Source organism: Penaeus vannamei, chromosome 13 (assembly GCF_042767895.1).
Source record: "Penaeus vannamei isolate JL-2024 chromosome 13, ASM4276789v1, whole genome shotgun sequence".
Taxonomy (NCBI): Eukaryota; Metazoa; Arthropoda; class Malacostraca; order Decapoda; family Penaeidae; genus Penaeus; species Penaeus vannamei.
In genome coordinates, this window is record NC_091561.1 from 7,431,030 (window position 1) to 7,442,756 (window position 11,727).

The 11,727-nt window shown below is 35.2% G+C and overlaps 1 protein-coding gene across 1 annotated transcript in view; it reads right to left on the minus strand.

Annotated features, from left to right (window-relative positions):
- Positions 1–8,436: 8,436 nt before the first annotated feature.
- Rab3 (RAS oncogene family member Rab3) overlaps positions 8,437–11,727 on the minus strand; it is a gene marked incomplete in the record, with an annotated part of 77,132 nt that continues 73,841 nt past the window's right edge. The window contains 1 exon segment of the mRNA XM_027375140.2: positions 8,437–11,727. This exon segment is cut by the window's right edge and continues 392 nt beyond it.

Genomic DNA, 11,727 nt, shown 5'->3' on the forward strand with positions numbered 1-11,727 from the left:
TCTGATTAACAGTACCATTAACACCACATTACTTGTCTTTAAGCATTACTGTTGTTTCTGTAACATACACTAAGATTATGTCTAACCTTATTTTACATGGAATAATTTTCAAATTTCTTAGGTTGTCTCCTAATTCTTACCTCAGTCATTATTCCTTGTTCTTCATCTGCATTGAGGTATTTTTCTTCTATTTTCTCCAGTAACTCATCTCTATCAATATAAGCTTTTCATTTTCCAGCAGCTCTAACCACAATAATCCCATCAAACACATTCTCTAGTTTATAAGCACGTCCTCAGTCAACTACATTAATAATCTTAAATGGTCCCTTCCATTTCCTATTTAATTTAGCTGCAGTGTTAGGTATAGGCTCCTCAACATAAACCCAAGCAAGATCATCAACATCCAACGACCTGTTTTTCTTACCCACATTAGCCTTTTGTAAATAGTTCTGAGTATTGCGTTCCAGGGTCTCTTTTAGTAAACTTTTCACATCTACCTTATCCTCTTCCCTCAAATCCTCGTCAACTGGTAGCATTAGTTGTCCTACCTCTCTGTTAGGGTGTCTTCCGAATACAAAATAAGGAGAAGTACCTAAGGAAGTTTGTACTGCTTCATTTAATGCCTTTTCCGTTTCTGAAATATGACTAGGCCAGGTATTTGGGTGTTCTTGGCTAGTACAGTCTTTATGGTTCTATGAGCCATTTCTATCACTGAATTACCTCGAGGGTGGCATGGTATAGATAATCCTTGTTTTATTCCAGCCTTTTTACAAAATTCTTTAAAGTCGGATACAGTAAATTCTCCTCCATTACCTGAAATTACTAACCGAGGAGTTCCGAACCTACAGATATCCTTCTTGAACTCTGCAGCAACTGCTGTGGTACTCTTGTTTCTTAATGGGTAAATCCTCAAATATCTAGGAAAATGGTCAGTGACTGTTAGACATTATCTAAACCCTCCGCCCGTTATCTACTGGTGGTAAATCTCTCCACTGATGTATTACTGAGCCATGTCCTTTAAATTGTTGGCAGGGTTTGCATGACTTTACATACTCCTTTACATCTTTCAGCAAAGTAGGCCGATAGAAATATTGCTTGGCTTTTGCTACTGTCCTGTGTTCTCCTAGATGTGAATCATTATGTGCTATGTCTTTGATTTCAAAATGATAAAACGGTCTATTCTCTGGAATTCATTTTGGTATGTTACCTCCTCCTAAGAATTCGATCAGTTTCTTCCACGCTTTATCATCTCTTTGAGCTTCTTTGACTTTCTCGGTTGTCAGTCCCTCTCTCTAACATATTTTGGATCATGTCTGCAATTATCTTCTTAGACTGTTCGGGGTACCTATACAATGGCATTCTACCGTAGGAATATGAACTTCAGCTACTTTTAGTTGACCTAATTCTGTCCCATCAAGAATGAACAAATTATTGTCCAGAATTACTTCTCTTAATAACTCCTGTTTTTTGTTGAGGTGTTTCCAGTCCATCTTTTCAAAAAGTGTTCTCAGACGAGTTCTTCGGTCGCCACCAATCTGAACACTGTCACTGTGAGGAACCAAGCTGTTATCAATTTCACCGACATAACCTACCAGTGACATTCACAGACCCATAGCATACTCTGCAGTTGTTGATCGAGGTTCTTATAGTTTTTTTTTCATATGCTCATTCGGTATAATGTGGCAGTGAAGAGTACGTAGCCCAATCTTATCCTCATGTTTGGACTCCTCTAAAGGGGTTCTTGCTACTTCTCCTTTCTTTCCCCTTTCTACGCCATTGAGGTCTAAGTACGCAATTTGTTCTTCTTCTATAATTGAATATCTACCAATCTTCGTTCCTGGTGTTATCTTAATTGTCTTCCTCCCAGGGTGGATAATTGGTATATCGAATCCCTTTTGTTTGTCTATCCTATAGCAACCATTATTTATTATTGGCCAATAATTTATTTTGTCTGTTGTCCATTCTTAACTCTTTCCAAACAAATAGTCTGTCCTACTTTGAAATCTTTGTGGTGTATTCTTAAATGCGTAACCTTTCTGGGAGGACTGGGAGGACATAAAACCTTTTGATTAACATGTTCCTGCACTGCGATCTTCCTTTTCAAGATTACAAGCTCTTTCTTTGTAATGCACAGCCAGATGGATGGATCGGTCAACTGCTTTATAGACCTTATACTGTTGTTCTCCCCAATTTAGATCTTGTTTTTTTATAATCCCACGTAAATTTCGCTTGGCCTATCGTATCAGCCCCCATCAGGACATCGGTGTTAAGATATTCATCAGGGACTATTATCATCTTTTGTTGGATGGATACTTCGGGGTATACTGACACTTGAATTTGAATTTCACCTTTTAATTTTAGATCAGTGTTGGTTACTGAATGTAGGGTTTTACAGCTGGGCCTAATCTTCTCTTCAAATCCTAGCGTTTTGATCACACTCTCCTTCATTAGTGAGGCAGAAGAGCCCGTGTCCACAAAAGCTGTAATTTGTCTCTCATTGAGCCAAATCATTATAATGGGTGTATCTATCTTCCTCGTTTGACTGATGTGGTTTACCTGATCTTTTCTTTTCATTTCTGTTTTCTGATTGCCATACCTTTTCGTACTAGGAACCTGATTACCTAACTGCAGCTTTAATTGCTATTCATTTGTTTGGTTCTTACTGTTAGACTTTCTTGTATCAATCTTACTCGGACACCCAGGATGACCCTTCCTTTTCCCTTCCGCTAGGCAGTCAAAGCAACTCCTAGCGTCAGGATTTCGAGGACATTTACTGCGAATATGCCTACTCCCATTCTGGCACCAGCCACATGGATAACCTACAATTGTATCCCTGGGTTTGTAAGTCTCTTTTATTTCAACACGGCTTACTTGCAAACTCAAATAACTGCGTTCCTTCTCTAACTCCATCAAAAGCGCTTCTCCCCTCCCATCGCTAGCATAGATCTTTAGCCTAGACTTGATCGATTCTGGCACATTTTCCATCATCACCCTCTTCCACATTTCTTCTTTTGGTATTTGGTCTTGAGGGTAGGCCCTAGCAATGGTTCTAAGCCTTGTTCGGAATTTGTTGACAAATTCCCTTGTGTCCTCACCCAATGAGTAACCCTTGCTACATAAGTCTCTGTAAGCCTACACTGCATTTGGAGGCCTAGTGAACTGACTAATTAAAATGTTTTCTATATCTCCGAATTTTCCACCTTCTGGGAGAATTTCTAATTCACCATAAACAAAAATTCGTAGGTCTCTCTCCATTTTGTTCAAGGCGAGGATCTTGCACAGGGCATCATCCTCACCTCCTAACAGTTTTAGCGTCCTTGTAAACAACTTAATGGTACTTAGAGAAACGATCCCACTTAGGTCTTTGATACTTAATTTTTCAATATCACTACTGTTTAAGGTGCTGGAATGTGTAACCACTGGAATGCTTTGAGAGGACTGAGTAAGTGTATTCCGAGAAATTACTTACCCACGTCTGGCAGGAGTGGAAGTGATAAATGGGTTTGGATCTATCTGTGAACCTATCCTGAAAGTAGACATTTCTGACAACAAATTTTGATACTTTTCTTTTTCTTTATCTCGTTCTTCTCTAATTACAGATATTTCCTCTCTTAATTCAGCTATAATACTAAATAATTTGTGCAAGTTCACATTAATTTTTCTAACTTCGTTGCGCAAGGCATCCAATTTTAAAAATACATCTCTCTTACTGTCGTCCTTATCTACTACCCCTGTCACATTAGCACGCAGATTATCGGAACTCATTTTGGCAAATCAAGTTGACGTAAATATATATAATAATGTTATCATACTATCTCTTCTCTCAGTACATTAGGTTGAAATTTATCTGATCATATCCCACACTAGCTGCCACCACATGTAGTGCCCTACTTGTTCCTCTCGAATGTCATTATTTCCCTCAATTCTTTTGGAATATACTCTGACGTCAACAAGAGAGGGCACTATGTCGTCATCAAAATCACAAAGGTTACTATGATCTAATTTCAACCTTAGAGGTACTTGAGAGAAGGGTAATATCAAACAAATAGATGTACTAAAATACTTATTGATATTTTACGTCATAAATCATTACAATCATTCCCATTAATTTAACATAATCATTCCAACTCATCAACTGAGCGCACTCCAACCTTATTCCATTCTTTTCTTGTCCGTTCTTTCTTCTCTCTTCCTTACAAATAATTATAATTTCCTCTGGTTAATATTTCTCTCTCCCCTTAACCAGATCGCAGAATAAAACAACACAAAACCCATTCCTAAAATCAAAGATCATATTTTAGAAATGATAATACAATATAAAAATATAAAAAATAACTAAAATACTTCTTTTAGCAATTAAACAATATATTTATAACAAACAAACAAATCAGGTATAATATTCATGCTATCATATATCTGAGTAGTTATATTATAAAATCATAACTTTCAACTGCAAAACTATCATTCACTATCATTTACTGTGAATTTCGAGAAAACTTACTCTCTGAATGGGTTTTTAAATCCTCAATAGGTTATGAGGTATGTCTGGTGGTGCCACAGTGCCACGTCAACAAGGAGCTGTCAAAAAAATATTTTCTTTACCACTATTTTCTACTCTTATCTCAAATAATCGCTTTACTTTATTCTTCACATGATATTTATAGCACTTTATACTTTTAATAATGTTATTATTACATTATTGTGTTCTTTCTTACCTCAGATATTCCCAAATATTAACTTTACTCCTTTCGTGTACTTTAAATGGCACTCCTCTCTCTCTTTGTGATTGTGACAATATCAGGGTGTAATATCATAAGTATTTGATAATGTAATTCCTACTCAGATCCTATATATTACAAGCATTACGTCCATCTTAATCCATACATGCATAATTTCAAAACAAATACAGTGTATTAAGTAACGAAATTAATGCATATATATTTCTAAATGAGAATATTCATTATATAACCTAGATATAATACAGTGCCAGCATAATATAATAGAGTATCCTTAAAACAAAGAGAATGTGGTGAGGATACACCAGAAAAAACTAGGAACTTATATGGTAAACTATTATATTTTACATAGATTCGTCAATTCCTTAATATCTAGTGAATATTACATTTACATATATAAAACTCCGTATGAAAACAGCAAAAATAGAGTATCATCTTTCTGAGTAAACCATTAAGTACTAGAACAACATACATAATTAAAACTGAGGTATACATGCTTCAAGTAAATGAGGTACACAAAGAGTGGTTTCCAGACGAATTTTTGGGTCACTCTAACTTCACTTTCCGTATGCCCATTACATTGATGATTATTCGTATTTCTAGAAATTTGCTGACAAATTCTGCTTTCGGCTTCATTTGCTGACAGAGGCTTTATCAGGGTGAAAGTTTGAACCTCCAACCCCCAACTTGATGTAATGATAACAGTGTTGCTGACTGTAATGAGCCTGAAAGCATAAGATACATTTTCGCGAAAATCTAACAAAATGTATTCCACGCTCACATTCCGTTTAGTATCTCTTAAACTATTAACTTCTCGTCAAAATGCAATAAAGATGACCTTGTAGAGTGAAGATTCTTCTCGCATTTGTTATCCTTGTTTTGCTCTAGATACGACAGAAAAGAAACTAACAAAGAAGAAACTGTAGGTCCATAGAAATCCATATCTCGATTTCTTTTACTTCAGCTTTACTAGTAAATTCACACCAAAAGGACTTGTAAATAAAATGATACCGTGCATATTTCTTTCATAAAAAAATCCTTCTCTCGGATATTAAAATTACTTTCAGAAGTTTAAGAAATTAATTGTCAGCCTTATCTTTAAAAAATAAAAAAAATAAATGGAAGTCTACGATTGTAAAGATTGATGAGAATGTTCAAATATTTGTTAAGCGGCTTCATCGTCACTACCCATGAACCTACAGAAGGCCTCGTTTGATTATCAACTGAACACATAAACTGCTACAAAACTAATGTATTGGCAAAGAGGTAATGGATGAATCTCTGAAAAATATAGAAACATTTGGTGAATTAAAAGTAAGACGCAAAAAGAGTGTGTCTTCTACAACTGCCAGCGTTAAAATCGTAAGGGAAATCGTTCACTTTAATTACACTCTGTTTTTTTCAGAGAAGAATTCCATTATCAAAATCTGATGAGGCGGGATTAATGAGACAAAAAAAATCTGTTGTCTATAAGATGTTCAACGATGTCAAAGAAGGAAACATTTATGAATCGGGGAAGGAGTACGTCATAGATGGTGGTAACTTGATTCATCATGTTCTTTGGCCAAACCAAGGCTCATTTGCCGATATTTTAGTGCTACAAATGTTAATTTCATTCGGAAGCAGTACGGTATTTTTATGGTTACTTCATGAATAAAACAAATACAAAAGATATTTTGCAACAACTAATGAAACATATTTCACTTGCATTAATATTTGATGGCAATATCTGGCTTATTGTTCCACAGGCAAAGTTTTTGAGTAATCATTAAAAAATAATAATAATAAGCAACGCCTACACATGCACCTATGAGAGGCATTTCATAATGAAGGTATTGAAACACACTGCACTTGATAATGCTGATGTATTTTAATGGTCCAGACTCCAAACTTCGAAGCAAATCAACATGTCACTTATTGTAGCCGGGCAAGATGTGGATCTCATGATTCTTATTACTAAACTAACTCCTGAAGAAATTGATGTTTTATTGTGTAAGGAAGCACAGGGAAATGTTCTTAGAAAAGTTGATAGTTCTTGACAAATTCACGTCGTCTAACATCTTACGCAATATCAAAGAATCAATACTGTTTGCACATTCTTTTAATGGCTGTGACACTATTTTATGGGCAAGGAAAAAATCAAACTTAGTCTTCTTAACAAGAATGATCATCTTCAAGACGTTGTGACAGTATTTAACAATCCCCTACCAACACATGATGAAGTAGCAACCACTGGAGAGAAATTTATTCTTACCCTCTATGATGCTCTAACTGAAAGAGACCTCAACCGTCAAAGGTTTATTTAATTTACTAAGAATGTTCGTCATTCAAGTCATTCTGTATTGCGATCAGATCGTCCGCCCATTTCTACAGATGCTCGACAACACAGTCATCTGCTATCATCTACTACTATCAAATTCAAATATGGCAAGAAGTAAAACAGCCAGATGTCTGAGGATGGATAAAAAACGGTGTGACTATCACCCGTCTACAAAGGTGCACCTCCAGCCCCAGCAAAGCTTCTAAAACTGATTACATTGGAAAGCAGTGTGTTGTGTTAAAAGAGTTGGTCTACGATGTGCTCTAAATGCAATGGCCAGGCATGCATGAATTCTTCACCAGACATGCATGCTGCTGATGGCCTGACATCAAACGAGGAAGACATTTTCCTATAATAAGAAATTATGATATGAAGTAGGGATTGTGCCAACTGTACTAGAAAATGCAGGATTGAATTTAGCCTACAGGGGTTATCATTAAAAAAAAAAACAAAAAAAAAAAAAAAAAAAAACACGCCAGACTACCTCATGGGTGGTTTGGAAATGAGTCAACAATATGTGCCATAATCCTGTATATCAATACTAAAATGTATCCTTAAATATATATACCTTAATTACGTTTATGTGCAATTTTCCTAAGAAATTATTTGTTTGACTCGTTTTTTTTCAGTTAAAATAATAATACTGAAGAAAACAAAAATCTTCCCTTAACAACCAACTGAATTTTGACATGAAATTAGTTGTTTCAGAAATGCATTATTTTATGTATCAGCAAATATGCGTCTCCTGATTTCAGGCTTCTTTGCGCAAAAACTTTAATGTTTGGAGCAAAAAGACAGAGATAAAGTTGTGTAGAATTTAATTTCTTATTACTATGAACCCATTAGCTTTTATCCATACGATGCATCTTTTTGGTGAAAAGACAGTGAATGTGGGGAAGAGTATCCCCGAAGGGGTTGGTAACCCCCAAAAAGGGGGCTACAACCATCTGACAGAGGGGAACTCTAGATCTTTGTTTCATAGCTCTTGGGAAGTCTTTCTGCCAAATAGAAAAACCTCATTATTTTTTCCCCTATTTGGCCTTTTACCATCTAATTTTCCTGTACTATCAATGTCAGTGTGAAGAGTGCATTGTGGTCATATCATACTGAATTGACATTTTAATTTAAGAATTACTGTGAATAGTGCATTCATTACCATTATTACTATTCATATGCATATGCAGTTAGACGTGCTATGTAAAGGTGATCTGTATACCATATAATTCTTTTGAACAGGATAAATATAGTGTCTTGTTATTCCTGTATTCCTTAAAAATGAGCATCATATTTGTCTTTTAAAATACAATCAGAATTCGGCAAATTGTTACAACACTGGGTATGTCACATACTTGCTGCAAGGGGGAAAATTAAAAGATGCAATATCGCAACATAATTCTTTATTGATGATTAAGCCTGCCTTTTAAATCTGCGATGATTTTTGTCGTGTTTTCACAATAACTAACAACAACTGGTCGCCACCTACACCTACAGGGCGTTGTTGACTCTACATCACCGCATACCAACAACACAGACAGTACAAAGACAACAATCAATTTAAGGAAGATTACGTATGGCTAAACTTACTTAAATTAATTATTTGCTCTGCTCCATTCATGACTTTAGGTTAGATCTGCATGGATACTAAGTCTTCTTGACACAAGTATCTTCCTTTCAGCATCTATACACTAAGAAAATAATAGTCACTCCACTGTTTAAATGACTATTTTCATAATAGAATATATAATGCTTGGACAACAGGTGATCCACATAAGAAGACTGAAGTTACCATGTTATCTCCTACTTGATTATTTCAATGAGTTTACATTTGTGTAGTGACTTCTGATAATGAACTTACAATCACATCAAGTAGTGTTCATCACCACTTGTCACACCACAGGTACAAAGACATAGGTAGTGGCTGCATCCTGAGGCAAGTTTTAAAAAAGGCCCAGTGAGAGAAAAGGCAACTGAGTTGTGCATTTCTTTCATCATATGGGATAGGAGAAGACAAGCCAAAGAGGTGACAATAAAATTATATTATTTTAAATTACAGAAAGAAAAAAGTAGCAAAAATGAGTGTAATCATAGATAAATCACAAAGAAATCTCAGATATTAAAATAACTTGTTCTCTGAATGTAGCCATTCATACACTGGAGATAGAAGGATACATAACACATTAACACTTCTCTTGTACACAGTTGTTGTGACATTGGCCAGTACATAGTGCTGAATGTCTGACTCACATACTTATATCTCTATTGATGGGCTGATATTTACCATCCAATCATTTTGGAGATATACAATACTCACGAGATGACATCTTGCATTTGCTTTCAGACATATGGCCTTAATCAGAGATTCTGAGCCTTAGAAATTTTCAATAAGGCCAGTTTCCTTTGTTTCAGTGGAAAGGAAAATTGAAACTTACTGCAACCCAGGATAAAGCCCAAAATCCCTGACAATGACACAATGTTAAGGAGTCATGATGGGGAAAATCCATTATCACAAAATTACAACAAACTCCAATGACACATTACAGAACTAAGGCCAGACACATGTGTAGTGGTTTTTTCTTTACAATTGTGGAACTAACTGTTTCACAGCCGTATTCTAGGAATCAACTCGAGTAGGCCAATTACAGGTCAGCGTTCCCTGGAGGATACATTAGACATTCCTAGTTTTCAGTGTTTACATCAAAGGGCAGGAAAAAACAAAACAATAGCCACAGGATTAAGGAAATGGTTATATATTCCCAACACTTTTTACTCAAAGTTTTCTAAGTACCTCTTTTTGGGAAGGGTCTGGGTTCCACGTTCTCTTCCAGATAGGTACAAAAATGAAAGCCAGAAAACACTGAACTTCTGTGGTGATAGTCTGAGATCATTCCAAAAATATGGCATATTGAGTTCTTGGTACATTAACCACTCCTTACATCCTAATTACAAACAGCACATGCCTAAATCTTTAGTCACATTGATGCACAGTGTGTTAAACCAGTTTTGAGTAATTAAGGCAAATTGACTTGTAATTTTATGTACAGTAGTCACTTCAAATATGAGCTTTGATACAAGATAAAATTAACCAGTAGGTTTCTTACATCACATTGCAGACAGTATGTAGGCCTAGCTGGTGACGTCCTATAAAATGCAAATTTTCTTTCTTATACTAAGACACAATTAAGCTCTCTATATCGATATATTTCCAAAGTACAGCAAGGTCTCTGTACTGCTTTAGTTGTGTAATCCATAAAATTCTTCATAACACCAATATCAAAAACAAAATAATCAAGTATGTCTGCAGACGATCAAGGCAGAGGCATTGGTAGCAAGGAAGATTAAACACACTATTTTTCAATGTGACTTCATGGAAAGCGCTTACAGAGTGATGAGTCTGGAATAGGTAGTTTTTGGCTATTCCATACTAGGCAAAAATAATCAGTAATACTATAGAACTCTGCCTCATCCATGACTTTCATAGGAATTACTTACAGTTCTTGAATGGACAAGTATTAAATTCCTATCATAAAACAATTTTACTTTTATGCTGGAAGCCCTATTATCCGAAAGGGCTTGGGTGAATTTTTTGCAAATCACATTATGCCACATATTCTTCATAATACGCAATATTTCAGGCATTATTTTTGTTGGGAATATTGATTTCTTAACTAAATATATTTCATTCATTTAAATGATATGTCCCCAAAAATCCACAAAAATGTATCAAGGCCCTTTATTGGTAATTAAAAATTCTGCCGCTCATAATTGTATATTTGTGTAGAACTCATGCACTCACTGTGTTTTATTTACCATGTGTATACATCTTATGTTTCTAACTACTAGTCTAAAGTTCATTAAATGTCTATAGAGACTGTAACACAAATAGATGAAGATGCAGCTGAGAAATAATTAATGAGGGTCTCGGGAGCAAAGTCTCCTTAAATTGACAAGAAATGTGGGAAGTTAAATGTGAATACAGTATATTATTTGATTAGTACCAATGACAGAAAATAATGTGGCATTTGAAAAGGTATAGAAAGAGATATAGATAATGGTTGAGATGATCTATTTGATCTTAATATAGACTGTACATTCAATAATTGTAGATACTTTGAGTCAAATGATTAAATTATTTATTGGAACACATTTATATCTCCAAATTCACAATTACAGTTGTGATATGGTGACATTTAGAAAAAAAGATGTGTCCAAAGCATTACAAATGCAGCCTTAATTTGCATCTACGCTCTAATTCACAACTTGTTGTTAATCTATGCAAACAAGGACACTATCATTAGTATTCAAATGACTAATCATTCCGTATTCACAAAAATTGCCCAGTACAGGACATGTTAAATACATGAGTTACACATACATTTTGTGTCCTAATATGGATCTGATTTTGGTCAAACCTTAAAACCTCTCAGACTTTAGCTAAATGAGGAATAGGTGACATGAGACAAAAGTAATAGGTATTTACATTAATCTTACTGATTCTATTCCATTCAGTCTCAAAAAAATCCTAATTGATTGCTCTTGGACACATGTCGGCCAACATGGGTTGACCTATACAATGTTAAACCCAGGGAGCATTATTGTGCTAATTCTTATTCGTGCCTCTAGAAATATATCTTCATTTACATGTGGACTTAACAGCAACTATTGGTCTCAAAT